Source organism: Oreochromis niloticus, unplaced genomic scaffold (assembly GCF_001858045.2).
Source record: "Oreochromis niloticus isolate F11D_XX unplaced genomic scaffold, O_niloticus_UMD_NMBU tig00003245_pilon, whole genome shotgun sequence".
Taxonomy (NCBI): domain Eukaryota; kingdom Metazoa; phylum Chordata; class Actinopteri; order Cichliformes; family Cichlidae; genus Oreochromis; species Oreochromis niloticus.
The window spans coordinates 34600-50451 of record NW_020327822.1 but is presented as its reverse complement, the minus strand read 5'-3'; the positions used below and the strand labels follow the sequence as shown (position 1 = coordinate 50451).

General features: G+C 41.3%; 2 long non-coding RNA genes across 9 annotated transcripts; one reads left to right on the top strand and one right to left on the bottom strand.

Annotated features, from left to right (window-relative positions):
• Nucleotides 1-3792: 3792 nt before the first annotated feature.
• Nucleotides 3793-6943, top strand: LOC109200474 (uncharacterized). 4 transcript variants are annotated; one of them, XR_002060652.2, is made up of 4 exons: nt 3793-3948; nt 4919-5076; nt 5570-5628; nt 6581-6943. It is a non-coding gene; the product is annotated as an uncharacterized LOC109200474 (long non-coding RNA). The 4 variants fall into 4 exon arrangements; XR_002060654.2 differs by lacking the exon at nt 3793-3948 and adding an exon at nt 4149-4170; XR_003217930.1 differs by lacking the exon at nt 3793-3948 and adding an exon at nt 4277-4696.
• Nucleotides 6944-9816: 2873 nt separating this feature from the next.
• LOC112845120 (uncharacterized) lies at nt 9817-15083 on the bottom strand. 5 transcript variants are annotated; one of them, XR_003217928.1, is made up of 7 exons: nt 14252-14441; nt 13965-14055; nt 11837-12027; nt 11266-11739; nt 10412-10547; nt 10033-10157; nt 9817-9927 (listed from the first exon to the last, which is right to left on the bottom strand). It is a non-coding gene; the product is annotated as an uncharacterized LOC112845120 (long non-coding RNA). The 5 variants fall into 5 exon arrangements; XR_003217927.1 differs by lacking the exons at nt 9817-9927; nt 10033-10157; nt 10412-10547 and adding exons at nt 10882-11148; nt 15047-15083 and having other exon boundaries at nt 14252-14312; XR_003217926.1 differs by lacking the exons at nt 9817-9927; nt 10033-10157; nt 10412-10547; nt 14252-14441 and adding exons at nt 10884-11148; nt 15047-15080.
• Between the last annotated feature and the right edge of the window lie 769 nt (nt 15084-15852).

Here is a 15852-nt window from a genome sequence, read left to right as displayed (position 1 = left end):
GAATTAGCATAACAGAGATGTGGTCTGAGTAGCCAAGGTGGGGGCGGGGCTCTGCCCGATATGCGCCGGGGATGTTTGTATAAACAAGATCCAGCGTGTTTTCCCCTCTTGTTGCAAAGTCCACATACTGATGGAATCTAGGAAGCACTGACTTGAGATTTGCATGGTTGAAATCTCCAGCAACAATGAACAGTCCATCCGGGTGTGTGTTTTGCAGTTCACTGATGTTTGTATACAGTTCCCCTAACGCTTCCTTAGCATTAGCGCTAGGTGGAATGTACACTCCGGTAATAAAAACAGTGGTGAATTCCCGTGGTAAATAAAAAGGTCTGCATCTAACAGTCACAAACTCCACCAGCGATGAGCAGTAGCTAGAAACTAGCACAGAGTTCTTGCACCATTTCGCGTTGATGTAGATACACAGGCCGCCACCGCGAGTCTTACCACACAGAGCTGCGTTTCTGTCGGCACGAAACGAGGCCAGCCCGGTCAGCTGAATAGCGGCGTCCGGTACTCTGTCGCTGAGCCATGTCTCCGTGAAAATAAAGACACAGCAGTCTCTAACCTCACGCTGTGTAGCCTGCTGGAGTCGGATGTAGTCCAGTTTATTATCCAGGGAGCAGACCTTGGATAAGATGATGGACGGGAGAGCCGGCCGGCTAGGGTTTGTTTTTAGCCTAGCACAGACTCCCGCCCGCTTGCCGCGCTTCCGCTTCCTCGCGCACCGCTTCCGATGTCCCCTCCTCCGGCCGCCGGCATCAGGCAACGACGAGGCTTCGAGGCCTGGTTCGCGGAGCAAGCCGAGTTCGCGTAGCGTTTCCCGCAGCCATTCTTGGATGTCGTTAACCGGGTTATTTAGGTTGCAAAGTGTCTGGCTGTTGTATATACGGACACCAGTTCCGACGATATCCATACATGGAGTAAAATAAAAAACAATAAAAACACGATACACACAAAAACGTAAACGTAAACAATGTAGCACCATTTTTGGCTCCGGAGTGGCCGCTGCGTCCTACTGCCGCGCCGCCAGTAAAGCAAGAATGGTTGCTGAGAATTGTCTGTGAAGGTTCTCAGTCATCCAGGTCATCGTAGTCTAAGGAGCTTGGAAAGAAAAGCGTCTGGACTTCTTGAGTTGCTTGAAGACGTTTCACCTCTCATCCGAGAAGCTTCTTCAGTTCTAAGGGTCAAATGGTGGAGAGTCCCAGATTTAAACCTAGTGGGAGTTTCCCCCCCAAAGGGGGACAAAGGACCCCCTGGTGATCCTCTACCTAATCACATGAGCCAAGGTGTGAAAGCGGGTGTGGGTCCTAATCAGCCAGAGTTTCGGGTGCGCTCATTGTGAAACCTGGCCCCACCCTATCATGTGATTTCCTGAGGTCAGATGGCCCAGGGTGTGAGTGGGCGTTAAGGTGTCTGGGAAGGGATCTCAAAACTGGATTATAGATGGCAGACAGTTGGTGTCGTAAACCCCCGCCTCTGTTCAAAGATGGCCGCTCACAGTGGACGTAAATGGCTTCTTTCACTCCTCTTTCAAACCATCTGTCCTCTCTGTCCAAAATGTGAACGTTGGCATCCTCGAATGAGTGACCTTTATCCTTTAGATGCAGATGAACTGCTGAGTCTTGTCCCGTGGAGGTGGCTCTTCTATGTTGTGCCATGCGCTTGTGAAGTGGCTGTTTGGTCTCTCCAATGTAGAGGTCTGGGCATTCCTCGCTGCACTGTACAGCATACACCACATTGTTAAGTTTGTGTTTAGGAGTTTTGTCTTTAGGGTGAACCAGTTTCTGTCTGAGTGTGTTGCTGGGTCTGAAGTACACTGGGATGTTGTGTTTGGAGAAAACTCTCCTGAGTTTCTCTGATACACCGGCTACATAGGGGATGACAATGTTGTTGCGTCTGTCCTTCTTATCCTCCCTTGCTGGTGTCTGATCTTCTTTTCTGTGCATCTTTGCTGACTTTATAAACGCCCAATTAGGATAACCGCATGTTTTAAGTGCTTCCTTTACATGTGTGTGTTCCTTCTTTTTCCCTTCAGGCTTAGAGGGAACCTGTTCTGCCCGGTGGTGTAGGGTTGCTGAGAATTCACTGTTTTGCGTTTCAGGGCCAAACAGTCCGCAATGACATGTCCCGGTTTATGACAGTAGAAAAACTCTCGACTCTCTTTAAAGCCTAAGGGTTTAACAGTGCGAGCCTGCTGCACGGGACTTCTCTTTAACCAGGAAAGAGGACTTATGGGTGAGCACATACTCATCTGCGAGAACTCCTGCAGTCGCTAAAGTGGTTACTTTCTGCTCATTCAGGTACAACACTATACTCTCTGGAAGACACTTTTTAAAGTCTTCCAGCAACATCAATTCACGCAATGAATCATAATCACTGGCCTTTGACGCAGAGCACCACTTGTCAAAGAGGATACCTTTTTCCCTGGCAAACTCCACATACGTTTGGGAGGGAAGTTTCCTCTGTAGCCGAAATTTCTGCCTGTATGCTTCAGGAACCAATTCATATGCTTGCAACACAGCCGACCTAACACAAGAATACTCCAAACTGTCTTTTAAGGGAAGCGCAGCTACCACCTCTTGGGCTTTTCCAGTCCAACACGTTCTCACTCCCAATTCGTCAAATGTGTGACGCATGGTCAGGCTCCCTCTGCTTCACTTATCGACGCGCAGGGTACCCCCCTCGCGTCGAGAATTGACGTGCAGGGTCCTCCTATTGAATACTATAGAGCTCCCTACACGTTGTTTATTGACGACAAGAGATTGCCGCGGAAGAGCTTGTTGTCCGTATATTTATATATTTCCGAAATCACATTGTAGTGACGTGTACTGAACACAATATATTATATAATGTAAACAACTACCTGAGAAACATCAGATACAGCAGATAAATTAATTATAGGCCATTACTTTTGTATCGTTTATTGCATTTATGGAGGGAGAGGTGTATGCTGGGTAATGGCACAGCTAGCGACCGGGTGACCCGCTTCGGATGTTCAGTCCATCAGGCGTTATTAGCAGAAATCAGTCCCATAGATATGGGCCATCTCCACCTGCTAGATTGTTCAGAAGGTTGTTATCATCCATCCAGATGGAGGATCACTAACTGGAGCGTGGGAAGACTCCAGAATCCACTCTGGCTGGAATCCGGTGGATACAGCAGTGTTTACAGGTAAGGCCATTTAAACGGACGGCATTTATAAAATGACTATTAAAAGTCAGCGAGTGTCAATAATGTTAATGTGGCTATGTTAGTAATACACCGAGTGCTAATATAACAGCTTTAAGATGCATTTGTAGATATTATTACGTGTTTTACCGTCTTTATGGTGCTAGCTTAAAGTTACGGTGTAAACGTTAGCTTATATTGTAGTAAAGCTGTTACTGTTTAAACGATGTTGGGACAGAAATATTAGCTTCTGTCATGACTGATGAAGTTACTAGTTAATAAAGTTTGCAGTAAAGTGATTAATCGCAGCCACAGATTGACAGTAAATATCTCGATTAGCTTCAATGCATCTGTTATAAATATGTGCAAGTTTCAGTGCTTCGTTTAAACTGTATGATACTTATACTGACCCAGGGTCAGTGTAAAATACAATCCTAGCTGTGTGAACAAAGCCTGGCTCCTTTAATCCTGCATGACAAACCTCAGGATGCAGGTTTTTATTACTCTTTCCTGCTGGCACACCTGTCACACCTGAGAGTCAGCTAGAAACTTACAGTGACGTGGACATCATGCAAAGACTGCCAGACTCTGTAATACTGTAAATGATCAGTGACTCGGGTTAACACTAAACTTTAAACAGTCCCTCTGTGTCTCTGTGTGTGCTGAACATTTAGGATTAAGTCAGGCTGCATTGACTGTGGTACTTTTCTGTGTTAAAAGCAAGTTGAAGACGGCTCAGAAACATTTGAAGATTAAAATTTAGCATTATGGCTGCTGGTGGTGTGTAAAGCTTCTACTCATTTGTATTTTTGTTACTAATTTATGTTTGTTGTTGTTTAACACAGATTTCAGAAGAGCAAAGATGAGCACTGTTGCTTAATCCTTAATAGTTTAAGTGGATTGGAAATAAAAAAAATCCAGAATTTTCTTCCACAGAAGTTTCATTTGTCAGTGTGAAGAGGGAGCTGCAGTGAGGACAGAGCCTGGTCACTGAGGTCAGAGGTCAGAATCTGAAACAGCTCAGGTTTATATTCTAGGAGTTATAAAAAATTCTAAATGTATTTATAAAGAAACCTTTAAATAATATTTTAATTAATAGTCATAATTATGATTATTATTAGAAATATCAAACATTTAAGTGGATTTTCTGTTACATGTATTGTCTTAGCCCTGCGATAACTGGCAGCCTGTCTTTGTCCTGTATCAGCTGGGATAGGCTTCATCCTCCCGCGACCTTGAATTGGATACATGAATTGTATTGAATTGTATTCCAATTATGTAATCTGATCAATTACAAACTCAAGGTATCTAATCAAAATGTAAGTAATAATGATAAAAATGGGAAAGCAGAAATAAGTGTGACATGAATGTAAATGTGTGAGCTGACATAGAGGACAGCTACATGTAGTCTGAAAAACCTTTGTTGTCAAATTTGCAGGTCTATCACGAGACATTCTTACATAGAAGAGACTGTTAAAGTCTCTAACTCAGTGAAGCATTATTGGTCCAGTCTGTTTGGATAAATATAGTAAGTTGATGTTTGTCCAGCTATTGACACATTTTCTTAAGTGCTTATCCAGTTCAGGATCACAGTGGAGCTGCAGCTGGATGTGTTCAGTACAGAAACCTTACAAAAGTTAACAATATACCTGCATCTCTGTACGTTGTTGTCCACAGGATGAGAAAATCAAACTGGAAGACTGTGGAACATGTTAATAAATGTTTGTGTTTATGCCTGTGTCTTTCACAGGAGGCGCTGAAAGGTTTCCCTAATAGTTCCTGGTGAATCAAAGCAGAACCATAAAGGTTGCTGGACTGCATCGTGGCCTTACCCCTGAGCAGTCATCCTGTTAAAGGAGGAACCAGTTAGAAGCTGTTTTCAAAGTAGCTGAGCAGATTTCACCTCAAGTAAGCGATTAACTGTTTGTTTGTTTGTTCTACCACTTAAAGAGCATTTGAGGACGTCTTTTGAGTGTCCAGTTGAATTAATTCTACTGGCTCTCATGGTCATTTGTGATTATGGACATATTTTTCATGTTCATCCAGCTATTTAGTAAATTCTATCTATTTAGTAATATCTGTCAGCTATAAAATATAATATAAATATAAAAATATCTAAATATCTCCTGCCCTTTATATTTTAATGATGTAAGACCAGACGTCTGTTATCGTGTTACATTAGCATTAATGGATTGGATTTATATAGGGCTGTTCAAGGCACCCAAAGCGCTTGATATGTGAGCATTCCTCACATATGAATGAGATGCTGTACAGTACAATCCTACAGACACAGCAGAGGGATAACGACGGCTATTCAACATCGTTACACAACACATTCGAGCTGCATGATGCAGACAAAGTGACTAAATCATCTTTTTGTGGCTTATTGTCTTCAAACCAGCAGACAAAGCCGATGGCAGAAGATGTTTGGAGAAGAACTTCAGGCCGTGTACTGAAAAGGTATTTTTTTCTTGTTATCAAAAGACATTTGGAGTGACGGCTTCTACAACTGTGCTGAAGTAAAGCTTACAGCCTAAGAAGTCACAGTGTTGATATTCAGCACAAAGAGAAAAGCTCACTAGTTTGAATTTATTTACAATCATAGTTTTTATAAATTCTGACTGTAAACAGCTTTTACAGCTTTGATATTGTTTGACACTCGATGTCAGGTGATGGTATTTAATTTAAAGGTTTCTTTGTCCCAATGAGCCATTTACACTGACCAGTTCAGTTTAACTGTAACACATTCATTATTTAGATCCAACATTTCTAAGAGAAATAACTGAATGTAAAAAATGGCAGCACTCAGACCAGGTTTAATTGATAGAGATGTCTGCATGCATTATGAAATTTATGTATCCCAGATAATTGTTATTCATCTAGTCCTGGCAGACCCACCCCTTCCTCCCAAGTAAACTGCAACCCAAAAGAACTAGTGGGGCTATTTACACACTCACAACCAGTGTGGGGTAAAAAGAGCCACCAAAAACCTGTCAGCCTGCACAGCTACAGATGTGCTAAAAGCTATAAGAGTTAGAAGCTCTGCTTATGGAGAAACTTTCTAAGCCTAACAGGGGACAGGTACTCCTGCCCAAATAACATGATATAACCCCACATACAGCCCAGCCATAAAGTGAACCAAGTCATTTAGTTAAAGACAGCATGGGAGCAAATGCCAGCCTGCACCAACCTGACATTTCTTCCTCCTGAATTAAATGGATGGATGGATGAAAGTTAAATGACTACAAACCTAAAGCCACTAGTTCCCACACTGGAGTTCCCTGACACTGTGTTTTAACTATATTTAGCTTGTATCAACAGTTGTAACAGGCTAAGCTACGTGAGACACTGCATTGAATGATTGTTTCTATCTTAATGGTTTCAGCTCAGATGTTCTGCTTTTTCCTTTCAGTAGATCAAAGTAGCTCGTGCTCTGTCTGCTTCCATTCTGATGGCAAGAAGAAGAAGAAGGAGAAGAATGCTTCAGCGAAGTGGCGTTCATGGTCTCAGTGGACAGTCATGGTCACACACTGCATGTGGTTTTAAAAGCAACATTGTTCACCACAACAATGGAGATGTGTAATATCAGTGCAGCTACGGTTTGTTCTTGAACATCAGTTCTGTTTTCTACTTTGACCACTTAGACCAAAAAAGTGTTGTTTTCAGATTCTTTCTTTTTAAATCTATAAAGCACCTGTTCATTTTTTATTACAATTAGTTTCACATAAATGTTAGTGTTTCCTTTATGATCTTTTAATGCTTACACTACACTGTACACGCCTACATTAGAGACATTTCTGTTACCTATGTATGAGACTGGGCTGCTTGACTACGATTTGGAAATGGATGCAAAATCACACGGATCGTGCTATTGTTTGTTTTTTAATATGATGGACTGAACACAGGACGTATCTGACTAAGCAAAGATTAATCTGAGCCCATTTCTACCTGTCTCTACTGTTTCAACTGTAACTGTCAGGATATATATTTATTCCAGCTCTCATAGGGCAAAGGAATGACTCAGACTTGTCAAATGTTCTTTGATTTGATACACAATATGAAGTTCACAATTTTCTTACAAATAAAACTATAATGACAAACATGAACAGCTGTGCTTATTTCTGAGACATGATTTTTTTGAACGTGTTCACATTTAGACAGTGTACATTTGTATGCTGAAACTGTAATGGTGAACCTGAGGTGATGGTCAACAGAAGGCAAATATATATAAATATAAAACAATATTGAAGTAATGTCTTTACCCTCTGCAGCGTGTGGACGCTGTGCACGCAATCACCTTATTCACTGTAGTAAACATGCACCGCTAGCTCACGTGACTGACTGTCTCCATGGTTACATCGTATATTATTAGCTATGTAAACAGCTTCCAAAGATACCGCCATAGCTCTCTGCAACACTTTCACGCTTTGCAAATCATTTCACGTTTTTGATAGTTATGAAGACAGAATATGTTTTTAAAGACATGCTAGGCGGTTGCTATGGTGGTTGCTGTGGACTAGGGTGGACCGCGCGTCCGATTCCTGTTATTAGCTGTCCGCCGTAGGAAGGCTGCGTTCCATTTAGTAGCGACAGTCTGCCGTAACTCGAACTCAAACCCCGCTTTGTTCTTTAATTAAAGGGCTTTTATAGCCGTTCATGACACGCACGCACACACACATAAAACACTTTGCCTCACCATGAGAATGCAACTTTACTAAAACCTTTAAAGTATCTGATATAGGATAGAAAAATGAACCAACCAGAGATTTAATGATGAAGACTCTGGGTTCTGTAGTTCACGTTTTACAGTCCTGAATGACTCTCTGCACATCCATATAATTTATTGAAGAGGAGTTTAGAATGCACTTTACATTTAGACTGTTGCTGTTTAATTTTTTACATTGTTACTGTGTTATGTCATGAATAAGGTTCACCTGCTAGGGGTTTGATGGATCAGCTGGACAATACAGTCAAAGACTGACTTCATCCATCATACGCAAGAATCCTAGTTGGATTTTTGTTTTCACTCATATTTTAGAACCAAATATCGAAAACAACTGTGACAGACTGGATACCTGGTCAGGGTGTACATTACCTTTCACTCAAGCATCCCAGGACAGAGCCCTGCCCCACCATGAGCCTGGGTGGATACATGGTTATAATATAAAATGACTGATACTGAATTTGAATATTTCATGAATTATAATACAAATTTCTAGGCGTTTGTTCCAGCAAGAGTAATATTGATTACATATGTCTGAATTCCTAACCCTAACCCTAGCTCAACCGACCACAGTGCCCTGGACTGTCACTATTATTACATGCTGTGAACATAAGTAGCTTTGATCACAGTTTATGTTGTAAAAGAGAAGGAATATTAAAAAAAGATCAACATTGTGATATTATTTCTTCCAAACTGACCAGAAACATGCTTGTCAGACTCTCACAGCACAGGATCAGACTCACTGTGCATGACGGCTCAGGCCAATAATGTCTGTTAGATTGTCAGTTGTTTAGTGCTTCTGTACAGTTAGGGTCACCATCTCTATTTCAGTATAATTAATATGCAGAAAACACTAAAAGTTGATTGTCTTCCAATATTCTAGCATAATTAAAAAACTTTGACTTTGTTAGTACATATTGGTACAGTCCTAATGTCAATATGATTCTTCATAACGCCTGCTTTGAAATACTGAACTTTAAAATTGACCTGATGAAAGCTAATTTACAGTGGGAGTCTGTCAGGATAATTCTGACTATAAGATCACTGTATTGATCTGAATCCTTCTGAAATGTGCTGTGAATGAATGCTGATGCAACTGACTGTGGGAAAGCTGTTAATAAATGAATCTGTGACACATGCAACACATTCACAGAGGAAGAGGACACAAAGGGAGGACACGCAGAGGCTGTGTTAAAGTCAGAAATCCAAATCTTTAGTCAAAAACAGGCAGCGGTTACAAACAGGAAGACAAGCAGTCCATTAAACAGTCTACAGGGTCAAACATACAGAGAATTCAAACAACAGTAAAAAATAACTGAACACTGAAAAACTTAAAGCAATGTGAGACGAAACAAAAGGAAGCAGCGCAGTATATTCACTGAATTATCATCAATTACAAAAGAGAAAAGCAACGATTTCTACGGTTTGTTTTCTTAATTGCAGTTAAGAGTGTGGCTGGTAAAGATGGAAACATACAGAATGTAAACTGTGTGAGTTTGGTGAACTTTGTTAGTAACAAATGAGGTAAAAAACCCAAAACAGACAAAACACAGAAAGAGGCTCTCAGTATTCATTAATAATTAGAAAGCATCTAAACATTCTGGTCGTGGATTTTTACAGTCTTAGTTCCGCTCGCTGTCATCATTATAATCATCATGATCAATGGCGAGGTCCTGAGGTGGGCAGGGCTGTCTCTGGTGATGTCACCATGAAGGAACAGCATCTGGCACGTGTTGCTGAAACATCCCAGTACACTGGTGTAGTCTCCTCTCCAGCTAGTTGACATTTGACACTTCAACATTAAGGGGAAGAAGAAGAAACAGTGTTAGGTCAGGTGACCACATGGTTTCTAAAATAACTGACAGGAAGTCACCAGGCCGTTAGAAATGGATGGCATGTGTTTAGAGTTACTGTAGTTAGGTAACTCTACTTACCAAAAGCAGAGCTGCTGAATGTTGCAGGAACATGCTCATGTGTGGTGGTTATTCAGTGCTGCTCCTGCAGGTTAGACAGTCCAAGATTGATATCCTTCCCATCTGAGAGTTTGAAAACACACATGCAAAGATTTATTTTGTGTTACAGTCAAAGTTGGATGTTCGTTTTTGTCCTTTAAAAATGTTTGTGTATTTGAAAGCACTAACATTTAAGGATGACTCGGATCGTCTCTCTCTAAGAGTATCTTCTTTAAAGGGGAGACAAGTGTATCCACTGATCCACATCACTTTACCTGGATGATGACTCCTCTCTCCCTCACTCAGAAACACTCCTAATATAACCAAGCAAATAAATAATATTGAAGGTTTACTTACATCATTACAAAAACATCAAAAACATCTCCCTTTGATTCCATTTCTCCATTCCTGCTAAACATCAGGCAGCAAATATCACAGTAAATCACAGTAAAATGTAAAGCACATATTTTCTCTGCTTTGTCTAACCTCTGCAGAGCCCCTCTGTCAAGAAAAACATATCTGTAAGCATAAAACAAATATACATTTCATAACACGTCACTGGACAAACCTCAGTTAGTTGATTTCCTCTGTGCAGTGCAGACGAGCATCAGTCAGCAAGTCAAGGTGGTGAGAAGGACTCGTGCCCTTTGTGACACTGCTAGTTCTTCTGAGGAAACACCACCATCTCTCCACACCATCACCATCTGTGAGCACAAATGGTCGCTCTGCTCTGCCAGCATGTAGGAAATCAGATATCACACACACAAGGGTGAAGAAACATTAGAGCTCAACTTTGGATACATTAGATCTAAATAGATCAAAGTAGCTCTTAGTTTCAGCAATCAGTGAACAGACAGACAATGATACCAAACTGATTCTGTATGAATACAATATAGTATTGTCAATACAGGTGTGAAATTAATGTATTAAAAGTAATATATATATATTTGATAAATTAGTTTGCTAAATTAGAATATATTTTTCTTTTTCTTTCATTTAACAATTGCATCTGAATGAATTAAATATTGAACCAAAATATATTGTCACATTCTTCATTCTCAAATACAAATTTCACAAAGTAAATTTTTGATTAACATAAAAAATATGAATTACAAAAAATAATTGTATATTATTAAAATATTATGCAACCATGACCAAAGTCAGAATCATCATTACAGTATTGTGGACTTAATGCTTGATAAACTTCAGGGGAGATCATGATGACAGAAAACTGTAAACAACACTCTGAAGTCAAGCTTCTTTTCTTGTTTCTGTGACCTCAGCACGCTGACAGACCTGAAGTTGCTACAGATTTTAAAAAATGATAATTATAGGGAAGAAACTTCTCTTTTTCATCCGTTTAATCAAACATTTGATGCCTCAGCTGTCTCAGTCCTAAAGCATTCTGCAACTACAACTAACCTGAGGCGGCTTGGATTTGGCTGCAGGTGCCCCTGTACATCCTTCTCAGCAGCACACATGTGGGTACCATTTAATCACACTTCTTCCTGAGCTTTGCTTCATCACAAGACTAAAGGTGGCATCCCGTGTCACAGTCTTATCATCATCCAATTGGAGAAGAAACATTTACGCGCCTCCTGGTTTTGTTTTCTGATCCTGCAAAAAGACTGAGGACAACAAAGCCCAGAGAACACGAGATACACAACATCCAACTTTCAGACTCAACAGCCTCCATAAATGAAGAGCACCAGGTTGGTCCAGTTATACTAGATATAAGCATACTTCACATTACTGTGTATCAATAATAAGCAAGAGACAAACTTTGAAGATGCAGAGCATGATGTCCCATCATCAGTCTGTAAACAAATATCCACCAGGCTTCTTTGTTGGCAGAGGTGAAGATTCTCCCATCAGGGATCAGTAGCATGTATTAACCTGTGATATAAGCACCAGTCACTGAAATATTACTGTTTCAGATATGAAATCTGCCACATAAAGCCAGGGTGGGAGGGATCTCTACAAACTGACTTACCTCTGCAAGTGTGAGGCTGTTCCTCCAGCCTCAACAAAAATCTGACTCTCCCGTCACAAACAAAAAACTCCAGCTGGGAGATAGAAAACGCTGCCTGGGTCTTGCTGGATGTTGCTGGTCAGAGTCCACACATTAGCAGAGTGCTTCTTGGTCCCACTGACCCATGTAGACAGTGACTGTGGAGAACTGTTCTGGCAAACGGAAAAGAGAATTAAAATGACAAAAAGCCAAACAGGATTTCCACAAAGACTCTCTTGGAATCAGCAATCAGAAAATCATTGGTTCATATTACAATTAAATATGACCAGGCTCCTTAAATGTAAGCAGTTAAGATCTGATTTCATTTACATCCTTCACACAGCACATTTCTCCAGGCTGTCAGGTAAACATAGAATTAATCTCAGGTAACATGACTCATAGTAGAGATTCAGTAGGAAAGATTGCCAGCTCTAATATTATTGCCACACCAACAGCTCAGATTTCTAGAAGTATTTAAACAAATGTCAGTCTATCCACTCATTTTCTTCTGAATATTCAATTCAGGTTCACGGTTGGAGGGTGGGGGGGGGTGTTGTGGAATTTTGTAAATAAAATCTGCTGTGATCAAGCTATTTATTACTGCGTGCAGGAGAGCCAACACACATCAAACATCTAAGTTCACAGTCATGTCAGCTCTGCCACAGAAGTGGTGCTCACACTCCTCTTTGCATTCCAAGAAAGAGGGAGGAAGTTACAAACTGATCATACCACACTTCACGCGTCTCGCTATGAAACCTAACAGATCAATGGTTAAGCTGTTTTGTGCCCTTGGCCTTATCAGCACCTGTAAAGGGAGTTGTTTTCTCAAACTGCTGATGCTGAAGTAAGTTCATCTAGTTTTAGAAACTTTCACTGAACAGTCTATAACAGTGTCACAACTAGGGATGGGTACCGGTGTCCGGTGCCATGATGGCACCGGTTCTGACATAAACGGTAGTAACCAGACCGAAAAGCAGCGCACATTTCGGTGCTTTATTTCGGTGCTTTTTTTTTTACTGAGCCAATTCTAGCCAATCATTTTATGTTTCCGAGGATAGTAGGCGGGGCCAGGTACGTACGTTCTTTTAGAGCAGAGCTACAGATTAAAAATGCCCAAGGCGAAGCGGTCAAAAGTCTGGCTGTACTTCACAGCAAAAGATGCAAACTCAGCAGCCTGCAACAAGTGCTTTAAGCTGATACTGTGATACTGTCAAAGGAGGTAACACCTCAAATCTGATGAAACACCTGGCGACGCATAGCGTTTTTTTTTAAAGCCGAGAAATGCGCCGTGTTTGATAGCTTGCTGCGAGCCCTCACACCGTGCACATCTACTGCGGGTGTGGTGCCTGTTATCGGACCCGGAGTTAGCAACATCCCCCAAAAACCCGAAGAGGAGAGTCCTGGCCCCTAGCCCTGTCAGCGTAGCAGAAATGATGACGGATGATGATGGCAGCGGCAGCCGTTCTCCTCTGCGTGAGTAGCTTAATGTTGTTCGTGTGTAATTAACGTTGAGTACGCTAACCACATTATTACATTAATGCATGTAAGGTGAACTAGCAAACACCGTCGTAGTTACATGCGGCTGTCTTCTTGTTTGATGGCAGATACTCCCTTCACCCTGGCCAAAAAGGCTAAAATGACCAAAGAAAAAGTGGAAAACAGTTAAACATGAGAGGTTTTTGGACAAAGTTTGTGTTTTTTCCATTGTTTAAGCACTGCTTCCAGCCAAGAGTGAGACCATATATGCCCTATAGCTGCAGAAAAGGCTAACATTGTTATCTTTTTACAAAAAAACAGCTAAACATGAGAGGATTTTGGACAAAGTTTGGGTTTTTTCCATTGTTTAAGCACTGCTTCCAGCCAAGAGTGAGACCATATATGCGCTATAGCTGAAGAAAAGGCTTACATTGTTATCTTTTTACAAAAAAAACAGCTGAACATGAGAGGTTTTTGGACCAATTTTGTGTTCTCCATTCTTTAAGCACCGGTTTGAGCACCGTTTAAGCACCGGCACCGTTTCAAAAGTACCGGTTTGGCACCGGTATCGGATAAAACCTCAACGATACCCATCCCTAGTCACAACTAAGCATATGCATAAGCACTTAAATACCTTAAATGAGAATAATAGAAACTTTCTATTAGAGCCTGTCCCAGTAGTCATAGGTAGAGCACACCTGGACAGGTACCAGTCTGTCAGAGGACTAACAGAGAGACAGACATCAGAGTAACAAATCGATTTAAAATTAATATAAGCTTGCTGCAGCTGTATGTATGAACATGTGTTTCTGTGCTCACAGTCCACCTCTCAGGAACCTGCAGTTCATTTTAAGTCTACTTTAAACAGACCTCACAAAAGGCTGATGTGGCTGGATCAGTAGTCTGATTTAAGTACGATACCTTTGGCCAGGGATTAATCTGGTACATCTCTTCACTGTAATCTTACGTATTTTCCCCACACCTGAATTAAAAAATACTGATAATTACATATAACACATTCAGCTGATGCAGCCTGACTTAATCCTAAATGTTCAGCACACACAGAGACACAGAGGGACTGTTTAAAGTTTAGTGTTAACCTGAGTCACTGATCATTTACGGTATTACAGAGTCTGGCAGTCTTTGCATGATTTTCCACGTCACTGTAAGTTTCTAGCTGACTCTCAGGTGTGACAGGTGTGCCAGCAGGAAAGAGTAATAATAACCTGCATCCTGAGGTTTGTCATGCAGGATTAAAGGAGCCAGGCTTTGTTCACACAGCTAGGATTGTATTTTACACTGACCCTGGGTCAGTATAAGTATCATACAGTTTGAAGGAAGCACTGAAACTTGCACATATTTATAACAGATGCATTGAAGCTAATCGAGATATTTACTGTCAATCTATGGCTGCGATTAATCACTTTACTAGAAACTTTTTTAACTAGTAACTTCATCAGTCATGACAGAAGCTAATATTTCTGTGCTAACATCGTTTAAACAGTAACAGCTTTACTACAATATAAGCTAACGTTTACACCGTAACTTTAAGCTAGCACCATAAAGACGGTAAAACACGTAATAATATCTACAAATGCATCTTAAAGCTGTTATATTAGCACTCGGTGTATTACTAACATAACCACATTAACATTATTGACACTCGCTGACTTTGAATAGTCATTTTATAAATGCCGTCCGGTTAAATGGCCTTACCTGTAACACTGCTGTATCCACCGGATTCCAGCCAGAGTGGATTCTGGAGTCTTCCCACGCTCCAGTTAGTGATCCTCCATCTGGATGGATGATAACAACCTTCTGAACAATCTAGCAGGTGGAGATGGCCCATATCTATGAAAAAAATACCCATACACCTTGTGTCAAAATTTGATTGATGACCCTAGCCTTGACCTTTTGACCCCTCCCCTCCCCCACAGGAAGTGTGTAATTTGATCCATAATCGCGCCACCTGTTGTGAGAAAAAAAATTAAAAAAAGTTTTTAGAGGGAGGGGGGTCTGCGGAGGGAGGAGAATAAAAACAGAGAGGAGGGCGCACACTATCCTATGCACAGACGCAAGATGGATCCTTTCATTCTGCAGCCCTGCGTTCCTCTGTACTTGGACGGGGAAGAGATCTGCTCTCCCGAGGCCGTAAGCATGGGAGGCAGCAGCGGCGAGTGGTCTTCGTCCATTATCAGCGACACCCCCGTCACCGTCTACAGTAACAGATCAGAAGCAGCCGATGCTCCGCGGAAAGAAGGGAGAAATAAGGAGGTCTTCATGTTCCGCAGCCAGATACCGGCTCCGAGGAGCTTGCGGGGAGAATGGACTCTGCCTATTGAGGGCTGTGGAAAGTGGGGCTACATCTTTGAGTATGACATATTCAAATACAGCATATTTACTATTGAAGGCCTCAATCCAGACCTTTTGACTCTACCAGAAATACTCCGGAAGTGTCTAGTCATTTTCAGACCTGTTGCATCATGTTCCATAAGCATGAGGGAAATCAGAGAGGGAGGGGG